We start from the raw sequence: 20,268 nt of genomic DNA on the forward strand, positions 1-20,268 counted from the left end.
AAGTTGAAATAATAAGGCTATTTCAATGGGGACAGAAAAGTTTAATTATATCAATCATGGAATTAAAGTAAGGTTTAAGTGATTTAAAAATCACAATTTATGGTAAAAATAATATCTACAATTATTCAAATTTTAAGATTTTCTTCAAGCAATGATGGTTTGGTTTAGTTTTTGATATTTTCTTTTTTTTCGACAATGTTATACTTTGGGTATGTGAAAGTTGTATACAACCATGCTTGAAGGGAAAGGGAGGACATGGGATAATTTGGTACCTGACACAGTTTTTATAGAAAAGTACTAACAAAAAGAGATGGTTTAAGGAGGGCCATGGTGGCTCAGTGGCAGAGTTCTCGCCTGCCATGCTGGAGACCTGGGTTCGATTCCCAGTGCCTGCCCATGCAAAAAAAAAAAAAAAAAAAAAGAGAGAGAGAGAGAGAGAGATGGTTTAAGCCCCTTCTGAATATATGAAAACCAAGGTAAATAGTTCAATAAAGCAATCTGCATATGAGTGCTCCCTCCTTCTTGGTACTTGAATAAAATATGGTACTGACGAATTCTAGTACAGTTCTCTCCATTTCCAAGAATAAAAAAATTGAATACTAATGCTGAATGTAAGTATAAGTGATTACTTAAGGTACTGCAGTGAATAATGGTCCAGTTTGTCAGAGAGCTAAAATGATGGACAAATTTGAGTTTTGGGTGGGAGTGATGGTGGTGGTGATGGTTAGGTTCAGGTGCCAATTTGGCCAGGTGATGATATGCTGTTGTCTAGTCAGGCAAACACTGGCCAACCATTGCTGCAAGGAATTTTGTGCCTGGAAGACTGGTTTATTAAGTCATTAGTCAGTTGATTGTAGCAGTGGCTGATTACATCTACTATCAATTAAGGGCATAGCACCCACAAATGAGATAATTCAGTCAGCTGGGTTTGGTCTGATCAGTTGAAGATTTAAGGAAGAAGAGTGAATTTTCACTTTTTTTTTCAGCTAGCCAGACTCTCCTGTAGAGTTTTAGAGATCCTTCATCAGAGCTGCAGCTTCACAGCTTGCCCTATGGATTTCGGATGTTTACTTTCCCACAGTTGCATGAGATACCTTTATAAATATCATAATTACAGATACTTCCTGTTGGTTCTGTTTCTCTTGAGAACCCTGACTAATACAGGGGACCTGATATTGGTTGAGGACTTGGAGTCAGATAAAAAAAAAAGTAAGGTTTTTATTAAAAGGTGAGAAATTTATACTTAGACATTTTTTATAATAACTTTTTTGACATATAATACACATAACATGAAATTCACCATTTTAAAGTGTGCAATTAGTGGTTTTTAGTATATTCACAGAACTGTACAACCATCACCGCTGTATAATTTACAGTGTTATCATCCCTCCAATAGGAACCATTGTACTCACCTGTTTCCCCACTCCCTCCAGCCCCTGGTAACCAATAATCTATTTTCTGTCACTGTTGATTTTGCCTATTGTGGGCATTTCATATACATGGAATCATAAAACCTGCAACTTTTTCTGTCTGACTTCTTTTAGTTAGCATAATGTTTTTGGAATTCATCCATGTTATAGCTTAATTTAATACTTTATTCCTTTTTTATAATTTTATGATTTTTTTTTGCATGGGCAGGCACCACTTCATTCCTTTTTATGGCTGAAAAAAATCTCATTGAACTGATGTACCAAATTTTTTTATCCATTCATCACCTGATGGACACTTGGGTTGTTTCTACTTCATGGCTACAATAAATCATGCACTGTGAACATATGTTTACAAGTTTTTGTGTTGACATATGTTTGCAATTCTCTTGGGTATATACATAGAAATAGAATTTCTGGATCATATATTAACTCTGTATTTAACTTTTTGAGGAACTGGCAAACGGTTTTCCAAAGTGGCTGCACCATTTTATATTCCAACCAGCAATGTATGTGAGTTCCAGTTTCTTCACATTGTTTCTAACACTTGATATTATCTGTTTTAGTATTTTATTATTATTGTTATTGACATACTTGTGTTTGTAAGTTAGTATCTTATGGTTTTGATTTGCATTTCCCTGATAGTCGATGGTGTTGACCATTTTCTTATATTCTTGTTGGCTGTTTGTATATCTTCTTTGAGGAAATGTCTATTCAAATCCATTGTCCATTTTGAATTGGTTATTTATTTTTTTTAAACTTTTTTTTTATTAATTAAAAAAATTAACAAACAAAACATTTAGATATCATTCCATTCTACATATACAATCAGTAATTCTTACTATCATCACATAGTTGCATATTCATCATTTCTTAGTACACTTGCATTGATTTAGAAAAAGAAATAAAAAGATAACAGAAAAAGAAATAAAATGATAATAGAGAAAAAAAAGACTATACATACCATACTCCTTATCCCTAGCTTTCATTTACCACTATTTCAAACTGAATTTATTTTAACATTTGATCACCCTATTATTTATTTTTATTCCATATGTTCTACTCTTCTGTTGATATAGTAGCTAAAAGGAGCATCAGACATAAGGTTTTCACATTCACAGAGTCTCATTGTGAAAGCTATATCATTGTTCAATCATCATCAAGAAACATGGCTACTGGAACACAGCACTACATTTTCAGGCAATTCCCTCCAACCTCTCCACTACATCTTTTTTTTTTTTTAATTAAAAAAAAAGAAATTAACACAACATTTAGAAATCATTCCATTCTGCATATGCAATCAGTAATTCTTAATATCATCACATAGATGTATGATCATCATTTCTTAATGCATTTGCATCGATTTAGGAAAAGAACTAGCAAAACAACAGAAAAAGATATAGAATGTTAATATAGAGAAAAACATAAAAATAATAATAAAAATAAAAAATATATATAAAAAAGGAAAAAGAAAAAAACAAAAGACACAAAAAAACAAACAAACAAACAAAAAACTATAGCTCAGATGCAGCTTCATTCAGTGTTTTAACATAACTACATTACAATTAGGTATTATTGTGCTTTCCATTTTTGAGTTTTTGTATCTAGTCCTGTTGCACAGTCTGTATCCCTTCAGCTCCAATTACCCACTATCTTACCCTGTTTCTAACTCCTGCTGGTCTCTGTTACCAATGACATATTCCAAGTTTATTCTTGAATGTCGGTTCACATCAGTGGGACCATACAGTATTTGTCCTTTAGTTTTTGGCTAGACTCACTCAGCATTATGTTCTCTAGGTCCATCCATGTTATTACATGCTTCATAAGTTTATTCTGTCTTAAAGCTGCATAATATTCCATCGTATGTATATACCACAGTTTGTTTGGCCACTCGTCTGTTGATGGACATTTTGGCTGTTTCCATCTCTTTGCAACTGTAAATAATGCTGCTGTAAACATTGGTGTGCAAATGTCCGTTTGTGTCTTTGCCCTTAAGTCCTTTGAGTAGATACCTAGCAATGGTATTGCTGGGTCGTATGGCAATTCTATATTCAATTTTTTGAGGAACCGCCGAGCTGCCTTCCACAGTGGTAACACCATTTGACATTCCCACCAACAGTGGATAAGTGTGCCTCTTTCTCCGCATCCTCTCCAGCACTTGTCATTTTCTGTTTTGTTAATAATGGCCATTCTGGTGGGTGTGAGATGATATCTCATTGTAGTTTTGATTTGCATTTCTCTAATGGCCAGGGACATTGAGCATCTCTTCATGTGCCTTTTGGCCATTTGTATTTCCTCTTCTGAGAAGTGTCTGTTCAAATCTTTTTCCCATTTTGTAATTGGGTTGGCTGTCTTTTTGTTGTTGAGTTGGACAATCTCTTTATAAATTCTGGATACTAGACCTTTATCTGATATGTCCTTTCCAAATATTGTTTCCCATTGTGTAGGCTGTCTTTCTACTTTCTTGATGAAGTTCTTGGATGCACAAAAGTGTTTAATTTTGAGGAGCTCCCATTTATTTCTTTCTTTCTTCAGTGCTCTTGCTTTAGGTTTAAGGTCCATAAAACCGCCTACAACTGTAAGTTTCATAAGATATCTCCCTACATTTTCCTCTAACTGTTTTATGGTCTTAGACCTAAGTTTAGATCTTTGATCCATTTTGAGTTAACTTTTGTATAGGGTGTGAGATACGGGTCCTCTTTCATTCTTTTGCATATGGATATCCAGTTCTCTAGGCACCATTTATTGAAGAGACTGTTCTGTCCCAGGTGAGTTGGCTTGACTGCCTTATCAAAGATCAAATGTCCATAGATGAGAGGGTCTATATCTGAGCACTCTATTCGATTCCATTGGTCGATATATCTATCTTTATGCCAATACCATGCTGTTTTGACCACTGTGGCTTCATAATATGCCTTAAAGTCAGGCAGTGCAAGACCTCCAGCTTCGTTTTTTTTCCTCAAGATGTTTTTAGCAATTCGGGTCACCCTGCCCTTCCAGATAAATTTGCTTATTGGTTTTTCTGTTTCTGAAAAATAAGTTGTTGGGATTTTGATTGGTATTGCATTGAATCTGTAAATCAAGTTAGGTAGGATTGACATCGTAACTATATTTAGTCTTCCAATCCATGAACACGGTATGCCCTTCCATCTATTTAGGTCATCTGTGATTTCTTTTAACAGTTTTTTGTAGTTTTCTTTGTATAGGTTTTTTGTCTCTTTAGTTAAATTTATTCCTAGGTATTTTATTCTTTTAGTTGCAATTGTAGATGGAATTCGTTTCTTGATCCCCCTCAGCTTGTTCATTGCTAGTGTATAGAAATGCTACAGATTTTTGAATGTTGATCTTGTAACCTGTTACTTTGCTGTACTCATTTATTAGCTCTAGTAGTTTTGTTGTGGATTTTTCCGGGTTTTCGACGTATAGTATCATATCGTCTGCAAACAGTGATAGTTTTACTTCTTCCTTTCCAATTTTGATGCCTTGTATTTCTTTTTCTTGTCTAATTGCTCTGGCTAGAACCTCCAACACGATGTTGAATAATAGTGGTGATAATGGACATCCTTTTCTTATTCCTGATCTTAGGGGGAAGTTTTCAATTTTTCCCCATTGAGGATGATATTAGCTGTGGGTTTTTCATATATTCCCTTTGTCATTTTAAGGAAGTTCCCTTATATTCCTATCCTTTGAAGTGTTTTCAACAGGAAAGGATGTTGAATCTTGTCAAATGCCTTCTCTGCATCAATTGAGATGATCATGTGATTTTTCTGCCTTGATTTGTTGATATGTGTATTACATTAATTGATTTTCTTATGTTGAACCATCCTTGCATACCTGGGATGAATCCTACTTGGTCATGATGTATAATTCTTTTAATGTGTTGCTGGATTCGATTTGCTAGAATTTTGTTGAGGATTTTTGCATCTATATTCATTAGAGAGATTGGTCTGTAGTTTTCTTTTTTTGTAATATCTTTGCCTGGTTTTGGTATGAGGGTGATGTTGGCTTCAGAGAATGAATTAAGTAGCTTTCTGTCCACTTCCATTATTTTGAAGAGTTTGAGCAGAGTTGGTACTAATTCTTTCTCAAATGTTTGGTAGAATTCACATGTGAAGCCGTCTGGTCCTGGAGTTTTGTTTTTGGGAAGCTTTTTAATGACTGATTCAATTTCTTTACTTGTGATTGGTTTGTTGAGGTCATCTATTTCTTCTTGAGTCAAAGTTGGTTGTTCATGCCTTTCCAGGAACTCGTCCATTTCATCTAAATTGCTGTATTTATTAGCGTAAAGTTGTTCATAGTATCCTGTTATTACCTCCTTTATTTCTGTGAGGTCAATGGTTATGTCTCCTCTTCCATTTCTGATCTTATTTAGTTGAATCCTCTCTCTTCTTCTTTTTGTCAATCTTACTAAGGGCCCATCAATCTTATTGATTTTCTCCTAGAACCAACTTCTGGTCTTATTGATTTTCTCTGTTGTTTTCAATTTCATTTATTTCTGGTCTAATCTTTGTTATTTCTTTCCTTTTGCTTGCTTTGGGGTTAGTTTGCTGTTGTTTCTCCAGTTCTTCCAAGTGGACAGTTAATTCCTGAATTTTTGCCTTTTCTTCTTTTCTGATGTAGGCATTTAGGGCAATAAATTTCCCTCTTAGCACTGCCTTTGCTGCATCCCATAAGTTTTGATATGTTGTGTTTTCATTTTCATTCGCCTCAAGATATTTACTAATTTCTCTTGTAATTTCTTCCTTGACCCACTCGTTTAAGAGTGTATTGTTGAGCCCCCATGTATTTGTGAATTTTCTGGCACTCCGCCTATTATTGATTTCCAACTTCATTCCTTTATGATATGAGAAAGTGTTGTGTATGATTTCAGTCTTTTTAAATTTGTTAAGACTTGCTTTGTGACCCAGCATATGATCTATCTTTGAGAATGATCCATGAGCACTTGAGAAAAAGGTGTATCCTGCTGTGTGGGATGTAATGTCCTATAAATGTCTGTTAAGTCTAGCTCATTTATAGTAATATTCAGATTCTCTATTTCTTTATTGATCCTCTGTCTAGATGTTCTGTCCATTGATGAGAGTGGTGAATTGAAGTCTGCAACTATTATGGTATTTGTGTCTATTTCCCTTTTCAGTGTTTGCAGTGTATTCCTCACGTATTTTGGGGCATTCTGGTTCGGTGCATAAATATTTATGATTGTTATGTCTTCTTGTTTAATTGTTCCTTTTATTAGTATATAGTGTCCTTCTTTGTCTCTTTTAACGGTTTTACATTTGAAGTCTAATTTGTTGGATATTAGTTTAGCTACTCCTGCTCTTTTCTGGTTGTTATTTGCATGAAATATCTTTTCCCAATCTTTCATTTTCAACCTATGTTTATCTTTGGGTCTAAGATGTGTTTCCTGTAGACAGCATATAGAAGGATCCTGTTTTTTAATCCATTCTGCCAGTCTATGCCTTTTGATTGGGGAATTTAGTCCATTAACATTTAGTGTTATTACTGTTTGGATAATATTTTTGTCTACCATTTTGCCTTTTGTATTATATATATCATATCTGATTTTCCTTCTTTCTACAGTCTTCTCCATACCTCTCTTCTGTCTTTTCGTATCTGACTGTTGTGCTCCCTTTAGTATTTCTTGCAGAGCTGGTCTCTTGGTCACAAATTCTCTCAGTGACTTTTTGTCTGAAAATGTTTTAATTTCTCCCTCATTTTTGAAAGACAATTTTTCTTGGTGTAGAAGTCTTGGTTGGCAGTTTTTCTCTTTTAGTAATTTAAATATATCATCCCACTGTCTTCTAGCTTCCATGGTTTCTGCTGAGAAATCTACACATAGTCTTATTGGGTTTCCCTTGTATGTGATGGATTGTTTTTCTCTTGCTGCTTTCAAGATCTTCTCTTTCTCTTTGACCTCTGACATTCTAACTAGTAAGTGTCTAGCAGAACGCCTATTTGGGTCTATTCTCTTTGGGGTGCGCTGCACTTCTTGGATCTGTAATTTTAGGTCTTTCATAAGAGTTGGGAAATTTTCAGTGATAATTTCTTCCATTAGTTTTTCTCCTCCTTTTCCCTTCTCTTCTCCTTCTGGACACCCACAACATGTATATTTGTGCGCTTCCTATTGTCATTCAGTTCCCTGATCCCCTGCTCAAATTTTTCCATTCTTTTCCCTATAGTTTCTGTTTCTTTTTGGAATTCAGATGTTCCATCCTCCAGTTCACTAATTCTACCTTCTGTTTCTTTAAATCTACCATTGTAGGTATCCATTGGTTTTTCCATCTTTTCTACTTTGTCCTTCACTCCCATAAGTTCTGTGATTTGTTTTTTCAGATTTTCTATTTCTTCTTTTTGTTCAGCCCATGTCTTCTTCATGTACTCCCTCAATTTATTGATTTGGTTTTAGAAGAGGTTTTCCATTTCTGTTCGTATATTCAGCATTAATTGTCTCAGCTCCTGTATCTCATTTGAACTATTGGTTTCTTCCTTTGACTGGGCCATATCTTCAATTTTCTGAGCGTGATCCGTTATTTTCTACTTGCGTCTGGGCATTTAATCAGTTTTCCCTGGGTGTGGGACCCAGCAGGTTGAAAGATTTTTCTGTGAAATCTCTGGGCTCTGTTTTTCTTATCCTGCCCAGTAGGTGGCGCTCGTGGCACTCGTCTGTCTGCGGGTCCCACCAGTAAAAGATGCTGTGGCTCCTTTAACTTTGGAAAACTCTCGCTGTGGGGGCGGGTCGCCAGCCGAAGCGGCTTGGGGGAGTGCCGATCCCAATCTCTCAGCCGGTACGGGAATCCCCGCGTGGGAGGGCGCCGGCCGCCGCGGCTTGGGGGAGTGCCTATCCAACATTCCCAGCCGGACCGGGAAGCCACGTGTGTGGAAGGGACCCTGGTCGCCGTTCTCCGTGGCTTGGGGCACCTCCAATCCAATTCTCCCAGCCGGTCTGGGAGGCCGTGCCTGGGGGGGGGGGCAGCCACCGCGGCTTGAGGGGAACGCCTGTCCACTTCTCCCAGCCGGCCCGGGAAGGAGGGAGGGAGGAACTCCAGCTGCCAGCCGCCCCGGCCCGGGGAAGCGCGCGCCCCTCGGTGATCTCACCGCAGCAGATTCTCCCTGCCGGTTCAGCCATTCCAGAATGGGGTATGCTGTCTTTTTGGTCTCTGTCATAGCTCCGGGAGCTGTTCTGTACCGTTTTTATTTCTTTAGTAGCTGTTCTGGAGGAGGAACTAAGACCTGCGTGTCTTACTAAGCCGCCATATTCTCCGGAAGTCCTTTCCACTACATCTTGAACAACAAGGTGATATCTACTTAATACGTAAGAATAACCTCCAGTATAACCTCTCCACTCTGTTTGGAATCTCTCATCCATTAACACTTTGTCTCATTTTACTCTTTCCCCTTTTGGTCAAGAAGTTTCTCTCAATCCCTTGATGTTAATTCTCAGCTCATTCTAGGGTTTTTCTCAGTCCCTTGATGCTGAGTCTCAGCTCATTCCAGGATCTCTGTCCCACATTGCCAGGAAGGTCCACACTCCTGGGAGTCATGTCCCATGCAGAGAGGGGGAGGGTGATGAAACTGCTCGTGGTGTTGGCTGGAGAGAGGGGTCACATCTGAGCAACAGAAGAGGCTCTCTTGGGGGTGACTCTTAGGCCTAAATTTTAAGTAGACTTGACCTATCTTTTGTGGGGTTAAGTTTCATGTGAACAACCCCCAAGACTGGGGGCTCAGCCTATAGCTTTGGTTGTCCACACTGCTTGTGAGAATATCAAGAATTCAACTTGGGGAAGTTGAATTTCTCCCCACTCTCACCATTCCCCGAAGGGGGCTTGCAAATACTTTTCCAGTCACTGATCAAATCATTCTGGGATTCATTGGGGGATCACTCTGGACAAACCAACAAAATCTCATGTGCTACCTGAGATTCCAAGTATTTATGACATTCAGTCAAACTACCTACATGAGTTGTATTAGGAAATGCTCTAGTCAAAATCTAAATTTTGTAACAAATAAACATTTTTTGCTTTAGTCTCACACATAAGGTGACATTTTAAAGTGTTAATTATCATCTATTTTCAACATCCTGCAATAATGACATTCCTTTGTTCTTCCTCATTCCAAAACATTTCTTAAATTTGTACATTGTACATTTCACTATTATTATACACTCTAGACATTCCTAGAGTATACCATCTCGATCTTTAACATCTATCCTTCTTTCTGATTTCATTTATGTCCCCAGCCCTCCTCCCTCTATCATTCTCACATGCAGCTTCATTCAGTGTTTTAACATAATTACATTACAGTTAGGTAGTATTGTGCTGACCATTTCTAAGTTTTTGTATCCAGTCCTGTTGCACAGTCTGTATTCCTTCAGCTCCAATTACCCACTATCTTACCCTATTTCTATCTCCTGATGGTCTCTGTTACCAATGACATATTCCAAGTTTATTCACTAATGTCATTTCATATCAGTGAGACCATACAGTATTCGTCCTTTAGTTTTTGGCTAGTCTCACTCAGCATAATGTTCTTAAGGTCCATCCATGTTCTTACATACTTCATAAGTTTATTCTGTCTTAGAGCTGCATAATATTCCATCGTATGTATATACCAAGTTTGTTTAGCCACTCGTCTGTTGATGGACTTTTTGGCTGTTTCCATCTCCTTGCAATTGTAAATAATGCTGCTATAAACATTGGTGTGCTAATGTCCGTTTGTGTCTTTGCCCTTAAGTCCTCTGAGTATATACCTAGCAAAGGTATTGCTGGGTCATATGGCAATTCTATATTCAGCTTTTTGAGGAATGTCAAACTGCCTTCCACAGTGGTTGCACCATTTGACATTCCCACCAACAGTGGATAAGTGTGCCTCTTTCTCCGCATCCTCTCCAGCACTTGTCATTTTCTGTTTTGTTGATAATGGCCATTCTGGTGGGTGTGAGATGATATCTCATTGTGGTTTTGATTTGCATTTCTCTAATGGCCAGGGACATTGAGCAACTCTTCATGTGCCTTTTGGCCATTTGTATTTCCTCTTCTGAGAAGTGTCTGTTCAAGTCTTTTTCCCATTTTGTAATTGGATTGGCTGTCTTTTTGTTGTTGAGTTAAACAAACTCTTTATAAATTCTGGATACTAGACCTTTATCTGATATGTCGTTTCCAAATATTGTCTCCCAATGTGTAGGCTGTCTTTTTACTTTCTTGATGAAGTTCTTTGATGCACAAAAGTGTTTAATTTTGAGGAGCTCCCATTTATTTATTTCTTTCTTCAGTGCTCTTGCTTTAGGTGTAAGGGCCATAAAACCACCTCCAATTATAAGATTCATAAGATATCTCCCTACATATTCCTCTAACTGTTTTATGGTCTTAGACCTAATGTTTAGATCTTTGATCCATTTTGAGTTAACTTTTGTATAAGGTGTGAGATACGGGTCCTCTTTCATTCTTTTGCATATAGATATCCAGTTCTCTAGGCACCATTTATTGAAGAAACTGTTCTGTCCCAAATGAGTTGGCTTGACTGCCTTATCAGAGATCAAATGTCCATAGATGAGAGGGTCTACATCTGAGCATTCTATTTGATTCCATTGGTCAATCTATCTTTATGCCAGTACTATGCTGTTTTGACCACTGTGGCTTCATAATATGCCTTAAAGTCTGGCAGCGTGAGCCCTCCAGCTTCGTTTTTTTTCCTCAAGATACTTTTAGCAATTCGGGTCACCCTGCCCTTCCAGATAAATTTGCTTATTGGTTTTTCTATTTCTGAAAAGTAATTTGTTGGGATTGTTATTGGTATTGTGTTGAATTTGTAAATCAATTTAGGTAGAATTGACATCTTAACTATATTTAGTCTTCCAATTCATGAACACGGTATGCCCTTCCATCTATTTAGGTCTTCTGTGATTTCTTTTAACAGTTTCTTGTAGTTTTCTTTGTATAGCTCTTTTGTCTCTTTAGTTAAATTTATTCCTAAGTATTTTATTCTTTTAGTTGCAATTGTAAATGGAATTCGTTTCTTGATTTCCCCCTCAGCTTGTTCATTACTAGTGTATAGAAACACTATAGATTTTTGAATGTTGACCTTGTACCCTGCCACTTTGCTGTACTCGTTTATTAGCTCTAGTTGTTTTGCTGTGGATTTTTCAGGGTTTTTGATGTATAGTATTATATCATCTGCAAACAGTGATAGTTTTACTTCTTCCTTTCCAATTTTGATGCTTTGTATTTCTTTTTCTTGCCTAATTGCTCTGGCTAGAACTTCCAACACGATGTTGAATAACAGTGGTGATAGTGGACATCCTTGTCTTGTTCAGTTTTTCCCCATTGAGGATGATGTTGGCTGTCAGTTTTTCATATATTCCCTTTATCATTTTAAGGAAGTTCCCTTGTTTTCCTATCCTTTGAAGTGTTTTCAACAGGAAAGGATGTTGAATCTTGTCAAATGCCTTCTCTGCATCAATTGAGATGATCATGTGATTTTTCTGCCTTGATTTGTTGATATGTGTATTACATTAATTGATTTTCTTATGTTGAACCATCCTTGCATACCTGGGATGAATCCTACTTGGTCATGATGTATAATTCTTTTAATGTGTTGCTGGATTCGATTTGCTAGAATTTTGTTGAGGATTTTTGCATCTATATTCATTGGAGAAATTGGTCTGTAGTTTTCTTTTCTTGTAATATCTTTGCCTGGCTTTGGTATAAGGGTGATGTTGGCTTCAGAGAATGAATTAGGTAGCTTTCCGTCCACTTCCACTAGTTTGAAGAGTTTGAGCAGAGTTGGTACTAATTCTTTCTCGAATGTTTGGTAGAATTCACATGTGAAGCCGTCTGGTCCTGGAGTTTTCTTTTTGGGAAGCATTTAATGACTGATTCAATTTCTTTACTTGTGATTGGTTTGTTGAGGTCATCTATTTCTTCTTGAGTCAAAGTTGGTTGTTCATGCCTTTTTAGGAACTTTTCCATTTCATCTACATTGTTGTATTTATTAGCGTAAAGTTGTTCATAGTATCCTGTTATTACCTCCTTATTTCTGTGGGGTCAATGGTTATGTCTCCTCTTCCAGTTCTGATCTTATTTAGTTGCATCCTCTCTCTTCTTTTTGTCAATCTTGCTAAGGGCCCATCAATCTTATTGATTTTCTCCTAGAACCAACTTCTGGTCTTATTGATTTTCTCTATTGTTTTCATGTTCTCAATTTCATTTATCTCTGCTCTAATCTTTGTTATTTCTTTCCTTTTGCTTGTTTTGGCATTAGTTTGCTGTTCTTTCTCCAGTTCTTCCAAGTGGACAGTTAATTCTCGAAATTTTGCCCTTTCTTCTTTTTTGATATAGGCATTTAGGGCAATAAATTTCCCTCTTAGCACTGCCTTTGCTGCATCCCATAAGTTTTGATCTGTTGTGTTTTCAGTTTCATTCGCCTTGAGATATTTACTGATTTCTCTTGTAATTTCTTCCTTGACCCACTGGTTGTTTAAGAGTGTGTTGTTGAACCTCCACATATTTGTGAATTTTCTGGCACTCTGCCTATTATTGATTTCAAACTTCATTTCTTCATGATCTGAGAAAGTGTTGTGTATGATTTCAGTCTTTTTAAATTTGTTGAGACTTGCTTTGTGACCCAGCATATGGTCTATCTTTGAGAATGATCCATGAGCACTTGAGAAAAAGGTGTATCCTGTTGTTGTGGGGTGTAATGTTCAATAAATGTTCTGTTAAGTCTAGCTCATTTATTGTAATATTCAAATTCTCTGTTTCTTTATTGATCCTCTGTCTAGATGTTCTGTCTATTGATGAGAGTGGGGAATTGAAGTCTCTGACTATTATGGTAGATGTGTCTATTTCCCTTTTCAGTGTTTGCAGTGTTTGACTCACATGTTTTGGGGCATTATGGTTCAGTGCATAAATATTTATGATTGTTATGTCTTCTTGTTGAATTGTTCCTTTTATTAGTAGATAATATCCTTCTTTGTCTCTTTTAACTGTTTTACATTGGAAGTCTAATTTGTTGGATATTAGTATAGCTACTCCTGCTCTTTTCTGGTAGTTATTTGCATGAAATATCTTTTCCCAACCTTTCACTTTCAACCTGTGTTTGTCTTTGGGTCTAAAATGTGTTTCATGTAGACAGCATATAGAAGCATCCTGTTTTTTAATCCATTCTGCCAGTCTATATCTTTTGATTGGGGAGTTCAGTCCATTAACATTTAGTGTTATTACTGTTTGGGTAGTACTTTCCTCTACCATTTTTCCTTTTGTATTTTATATGTCATATCTAATTTTCCTTCTTTCTACACTCTTCTCCATACCTCTCTCTTCTGTCTTTTTGTATCAGTCTCTAGTGCTCCCTTTAGTATTTCTTGCAGAGCTGGTCTCTTGGTCACAAATTCTCTCAGTCACTTTTTGTCTGAAAATGTTTTAATTTCTCCCTCATTTTTGAAGGACAATTTTGCTGGGTATAGAATTCTTGGTTGGCAGTTTTTCTCTTTTAGTAATTTAGATATATCATCCCACTGTCTTCTCGCCTCCATGGTTTCTGCTGAGAAATCTACACATAGTCTTATTGGGTTTCCCTTGTATTTGATGGAATGCTTTTCTCTTGCTGCTTTCAAGATCCTCTCTTTCTCTTTGCCCTCTGACATTCTGACTAGTAAGGGTCTTGGAGAATGTCTGTTTGGATCTGTTCTCTTTGGGGTGCGCTGCACTTCTTGGATCTGTAATTTTAGGTCTTTCATAAGAGTTGGGAAATTTTTAGTGATAATTTCTTTCATTAGTTTTTCTCCTCCTTTTCCCTTTTCTTCTCCTTCTGGGACCTCTACAACACGCATATTTGTGCGCTTCCTATTATCATTCAATTCCCTGAGTCCCTGCTCATATTTTTCCATTCTTTTCCCTGTAGTTTCTATTTCTTTTTGGATTTCAGATGTTCCATCCTCCAGTTCACTAATCCTTACTTCTGTCTCTTGAAATCTTCCATTGTAGGTTTCCATTGTTTTTTTCATCTCTTCTACTGTATCTTTCATTCCCATAAGTTCTGTGATTTGTTTTTTCAGATTTTCCATTTCTTCTTTTTGTTCATTCCTTGCCTTCTTCATGTCCTCCCTCAATTCATTGATTTGGTTTTTGATGAAGTTTTCCATTTCTGTTCGTATATTCTGAATTAGTTGTTTTAACTCCTGTCTCTCATTTGAACTATTGGTTTGTTCCTTTGACTGGGCCATATCTTCAATTTTCCTGATGTAATTTTTTTATTTTTTGCTGGCATCTAGACATTTAATTACCTTAATTAGTTTATTCTGGAGATTGCTTTCACTTATCTTACCTAGGGTTTTCTTGCTAGATGAGTTTGTTGTCTATCTGTTGTTTGACCTTCAGTTCAGCTTTTTCTGGGCCTCTAGCTTAAATTTTGTTTAACAGAGGGTAATTTTTCAGTTCTATTTTTCTTGTTTCTTGTTCTGCTTGTAAGGTGCCTTTTTCCTCCCCACCCTTAGGAGGGTCTGCATAGGTATTACAGATTCCAGCCGGGTTTTCCTGGACTAAACTGGCCTCCTATCAGGGGGAAGGAGTCATCTGCATCAGTTTTCCCTTAGGGTGAGACCCAGCAGGTTGATAGACTTTCCTGTGAATTCTCTGGGCTCTGTTTTTCTTATCCTGCCCAGTATGTGGTGGTTGTATGCCTGCGGGTCCCATCAGCAAAAGATGTTGTGGCTCCTTTAACTTTGGAAGGCTTTCTCTGCTGGGGGCGGTGGATACAGAGGAGAGGTTGTAGGCTGGTTTTAATGGCTTCCAATTGCCAAGCCCTGGGGTTTGAATTCCTTGCGAGAGGGATTCCACCTAAGTTGGGCTTCACCCCTCCCCTGGGATAGGCACACATGGGAGATAGCCTGGAAATCAGTCTGTTTCTGCCTATTCCTGGGGAGTTGCAGCCCGCATAGTCCCACCGCTGAATCTAGAGGCAGCCAAGCCTCCTTAGAAACAGCCACAAAAACCTGTTTCATCCCCTTTCATCTTTTTCAGTTAGCCCAATAAGCGACCTCCGCCTTGACTAGTTTTGCCCGAAATGGGGGCCTATTTTTAGTAGTCAGAGTTTGTTTATTAATGCCACAATTGGTGTTTAGTTGGACTCAGTCCCTGCTACTGTTAGAGTCTCTTTCCTTTCCCTCCAGGAAGCCATCTGTGGGGGAGGTGTGCCGGGCGCTGTGGCTTGGGGAACTCACGGTTCCGGAGACTCGCAGCTGGTCCAGCTGGTCCAGACTGGGGTACGCTGTGCGTCTGGTCACTCTCGTGGCTCTGGGAGCTGTTCTGTACTGTTTCTGGTTATTTAATAGTTATTCTGGAGGACAAACTAAAATGCACACATTGCTAAGCCGCCATCTTGGCCCCTCCTCCCTGCAGCTCTCTGAATTGGTTATTTTTATTGTCGAGTTGTAAGAGGTCTTTAAACATTCTGGATACTAGGCCCTTATCAGATATAGAATGTACAAAAATTTTCTCACATTTTGTGAACTGTCTTTTGACTTTCTTCATGGTGTCCTTATGTATATCAGCATTTTTAATTTTGATGAATTCCAATTTTCAGAAACATTTTTTATTGTTAAATATGTATATACAATGAAAAGAAAGAAAAAAACAATGATTTTCAAAGTACACTTCAACAGGTAGTTACAGAACAGATTTCAGAATTTGTACGGTTTACCATTCCACTAGTTCAGATTTTTCCTTCTAGCTACTCCAAAACACTGGAGGCTAGAATAAATTTTTTTTCTTTTTTTATGAAAAATAGCACATATACAAAGAGCAATAAATTTCAAAGCACAGTGCAACAATTAGTTATAGAACATATTTCAGAGTTTGGTATGGGTCACAATTCCATAATTTTGAGTTTTTACTTCCTGCTGCTCTAAGATTCTGGAGACTAAAAGAAATATCAATATAATGATTCAGCAATGATACTCATTTGCTAAAACCTACATTCTTTGTATAAGTCCACCATCACCTTTGATCTCTCTCCCACTCTTTAGAGGTATTTGAGCTATGCCCATTCTAACTTTTTCATGTTGGAAGGGGCTGTCAATAATATAAGATAGGAGGATAGAACTAATTGACATTCTGGAGAGGCTGTCCCCTCTGCATTTCAGGACTTATCTAGTCTAGGACCCATCTGGAGGTTGTAGGTTTCTGGAAAGTTACTCTAGAGCATGCTTTGTAGAATCTTATTATTGCCCTAGGTATTCTTTAGGATTGGCAGGAATGATTTTGATTGGGGTTTGGCAAGTTATGATTGATAGCAAGGTCTAACTGAAGCTTGTATAAGAATGACCCCCAGAGTAGCCTATTGACTCTATTTGAACACTCTCAGGTACTGACACCTTATTTGTCATACTTCTTTTCCCCCTTTTGGTCTGGATGGCTATGTTGATCCCATGGTACTAGGGCCAGACTCATCCCTGGGAATCCTCTCCCATGCCACCAGGGAGACTTTCATCCCTGCATGTCATGTTCCACCTGGCAGGGGGTAACGATTTCACTGACAGAGTTCAGCTTAGAGAAAGAAAGAGCCTATATATGAGCAACAAAAGTGATCCTCCAGAAGTAACTCTTAGGCATACTATAGGTAGGCTAAGTGTTCTAGTTTGCTAGCTGCCGGAATTCAACACACCAGAGACAGATTGGCTTTTAATAAGAGGGGATTTATTTTGTTAGTTCTTCAGAGGAAAGGCAGCTAACTTTCCACTGAAGTTCTTTCTTATGTGGGAAGGCACAGGATGGCCTCTGCCTTCTCTCCAGGCCTCTGGGTTCCAACAACTTTCCCCAGGTTGATTTCTTTCTGCATCTCCAAAGGCCTGGGCTGAGCTGTAAGTGCCCAGATGAGGTATGCCGAGCTGCTTAGGCTGTGCTACATTGCGCTCTTTCATTTAAGCACCAGCCAATTAAGTCAAACGTCATTCATTGCAGCAGGCAGGCCTCCTAGCCGACTGCAGATGTAATGAGCAACAGATGAGGTTCATGTACCATTGGCTCATGTCCACAGAAATAGAACTAGGTGCCTTCACCTGGCCAAGTTGACAACTGGATCTCATTACCACACTAAGCTTCTCCACTACATACATAAGCTTCATAAGAGCAAGCCTTCAGATTGAGGGCTTGGCCTATTGATTTGGGTGTCCCTAACATTTGACATAGTATCAGGGGTTTCCTTGGTGGTAAAGTTTAATAGTTCTGTATATTTTCTCCCATCCCTCAGGGAACTTTGCCAATATTTTTTGATTATCTGCTTAATACACTCTGGTACATATCCAGGCATTACATTAAATGATACAGGATTAAAGGCCCTCATTCTTATTCTGGGCTGTTTGTGTTTGGATTGTTTAAATGATCTATCCAGACAGGTTGAGTTAGATTATGTGCTACATAAAATTTAGGTTCTGAACAAAATAAGCCCCTCTTCCTTTATTCTCAAAGAGTAGATGAGATTCTAAAATATAGACATGTCTTCCTTATGCCTGTCTTCTGAATTTCCTTAATCCTGACCTGATCAGCTTCATTCTTATCTCTAAAAAGGTTATACATATATAAAACAGCCTCTCAAAATCTAGAAATAATAATTACCTCTCTGGACTAATTGTAACTACTATAAGAGCTTACAGTCTAGGCCCCTGTTTTCTTATAAATATTTTCTAAATGAGACCATACATTAGTTGCTCTTTTGTTTCTGGCTCCTTTTGCCTCACCAAATATCCCTCAGGTTTATTCACATCATTACATGCCTCACAACTTCATTTCTTTTTTTTTTTACTTCGTTTATTTTTGTAGCAGCAAAATATTCTATCATATTTATCATTGTTTGCCAATCTACTTCTCAGTCAGTGCATCCTTCAGCCACATCCACTCATTGGGCATCATGTACAATGTCCAAAGTCAACAGTCTATCAACTCTCTCAATTTTAAATAATTTAACTGTTCCCAAGAGAAATATAAGCAATAAACACTCTCACCAAATAGAAAATCGAAACCTCCCCTTAACTCTTGTCCCTCCCTAATTATCCCTGGTGTTGCTGTGGTTCTGTTGATGTTTTCCTGTTAAACATAGCCCATAGCATGCAATAGCAGTTTTCCCCCCTACCCTGAAATTATGCATTCTTTGTATAAGATTCATGCCTTTGAAGAAGTTCAGGCAAGAACTTATTTATATTGGTAGTGTTAATTGGTGGAACACATGGGTCTATACAACCCCTTTCAATCATATTCCCCTTTAATATGGTAATATTATTTGTAGTTCCACTAATGAACTGCCTTCACTTCTGTCTACTCCCTTACATTTGAGTTCAACCTCATTAGCTAACATTCACCCATCTTTAGCTTCCATGTATCTGTAGGTTCCTTATATTCTGTATTATAAGTCTCTGATTTTACCTTTACCATAGTCATAAAAGTGGAATCATACCGTATCTATCCTTTTATGTCTGGCTAATTTCACTCAGCATATGTCCTCAAAGCTCATCCATCTTGTCATGTGCTTCAGGATGCCATTTCATCCTACTGCTGTATAATATTCCATCATATGTATATACCACATTTTGTTAATCCACTCATCTGTTGATGGGCATTTGGCTTGTTTCCATCTTTTGGCGATTGTGAATAATGTTGCTGTGAACATTGGTGTGCAAATCTCTGTTTGTGTCATTGCTTTCAGCTCTTTTGGGTATATACCAAGCAATGATATTTCTGGGTCATAATGCAACTCGAAACTTAGTTTCCTAAGGAACCACCAAACTGTCTTCCATAGCGGCGGTACCATTATACATCCCAACTGTCAGTACATAAGTGTCCCAATTTATCTACATCCTCTCCAATATTTGTAGGTTCCTGATTGTTTAATAGCAGCCATTCTTATAGGTATGAGTTGGCATCTCATTGTAGTCTTGATGTGCACTTCCCTTATAGCTAACGTAAATGAGCATCTCTTCATGTGCTTTTTAGCCATCTGTATTTGCTCTTCAGAAAAATGCTTATTCATGTCTTTAGTTCATTTTATAATTGGGTTGTTTATTCTTTTGTATTTGAGTTGTATGAGTTTTTTTTTTATGTATACGGGATATCAAATCTTTATCTGATGTGTGAGTCCCAAATATTTTCTCCCATTGAGTTGGCTGCCTCTTCACCTTTTTGACAAAATCTTTTGAGGTGCAAAAGCATTTGATTTTGAAGAGTGCCCATTTATCTATTTTTTCTTTTGTTGCCTGTGCTTTGGGTGTGAAGTTTAGGAACCTACCTCCTATTACTAGGTCTTGAATATGTTCCCCTACATTTTCTTCTAGAAGCTTTATGGTACTAGTTCTTATATTTAGGTGTTTGATCCTTAGGTGTTTGATCCACTTTCAGTTAATTTTTGTACAAGATGTAAAATAATATCCTTTTTTTTTCATTCTTTTGACTATTGATATCCAGTTCTCCCATGCCCATTTATTGAAGACTGTTTTGTCCCAGATCAGTGAATTTGGGGGCCTTGTCAAAATTTGGTTGACCATAGATTTAGTGCTCTATTTCTGTGCTGTCAATTCAATTCCATTGGTCCATATCTCTATCTTTGTGCCTGGTCCATGCTATTTTGACCATTGTGGATTTATGATAAATTTCAAAATCAGAAAGTGTTAATCCTTCCACTTCATTCTTCTATTTTAGGATGCTTATAGCTATTCAGAGTCTCTTTCCCTTCCAGATGAATTTGATAACTAGCTTTTCCAAGATTTCAAGGTATATTGATGGAATTTTTATTGGTGCTGCATTAAATCTGCAGATCAATTTGGGTAGAATTGACATCTTAACTGTATTTAACCTTCTATCCA

The 20,268-nt window shown here is 37.5% G+C and overlaps 1 protein-coding gene across 4 annotated transcripts in view; it reads left to right on the forward strand.

Moving 5' to 3' along the window:
* ARHGEF6 (Rac/Cdc42 guanine nucleotide exchange factor 6) overlaps positions 1–20,268 on the forward strand; it is a 166,260-nt gene that overhangs the window by 76,521 nt on the left and 69,471 nt on the right. The window lies entirely within an intron of this gene.

The sequence above is a fragment of the Tamandua tetradactyla genome, chromosome X, assembly GCF_023851605.1.
Source record: "Tamandua tetradactyla isolate mTamTet1 chromosome X, mTamTet1.pri, whole genome shotgun sequence".
Lineage (NCBI taxonomy): Eukaryota > Metazoa > Chordata > Mammalia > Pilosa > Myrmecophagidae > Tamandua > Tamandua tetradactyla.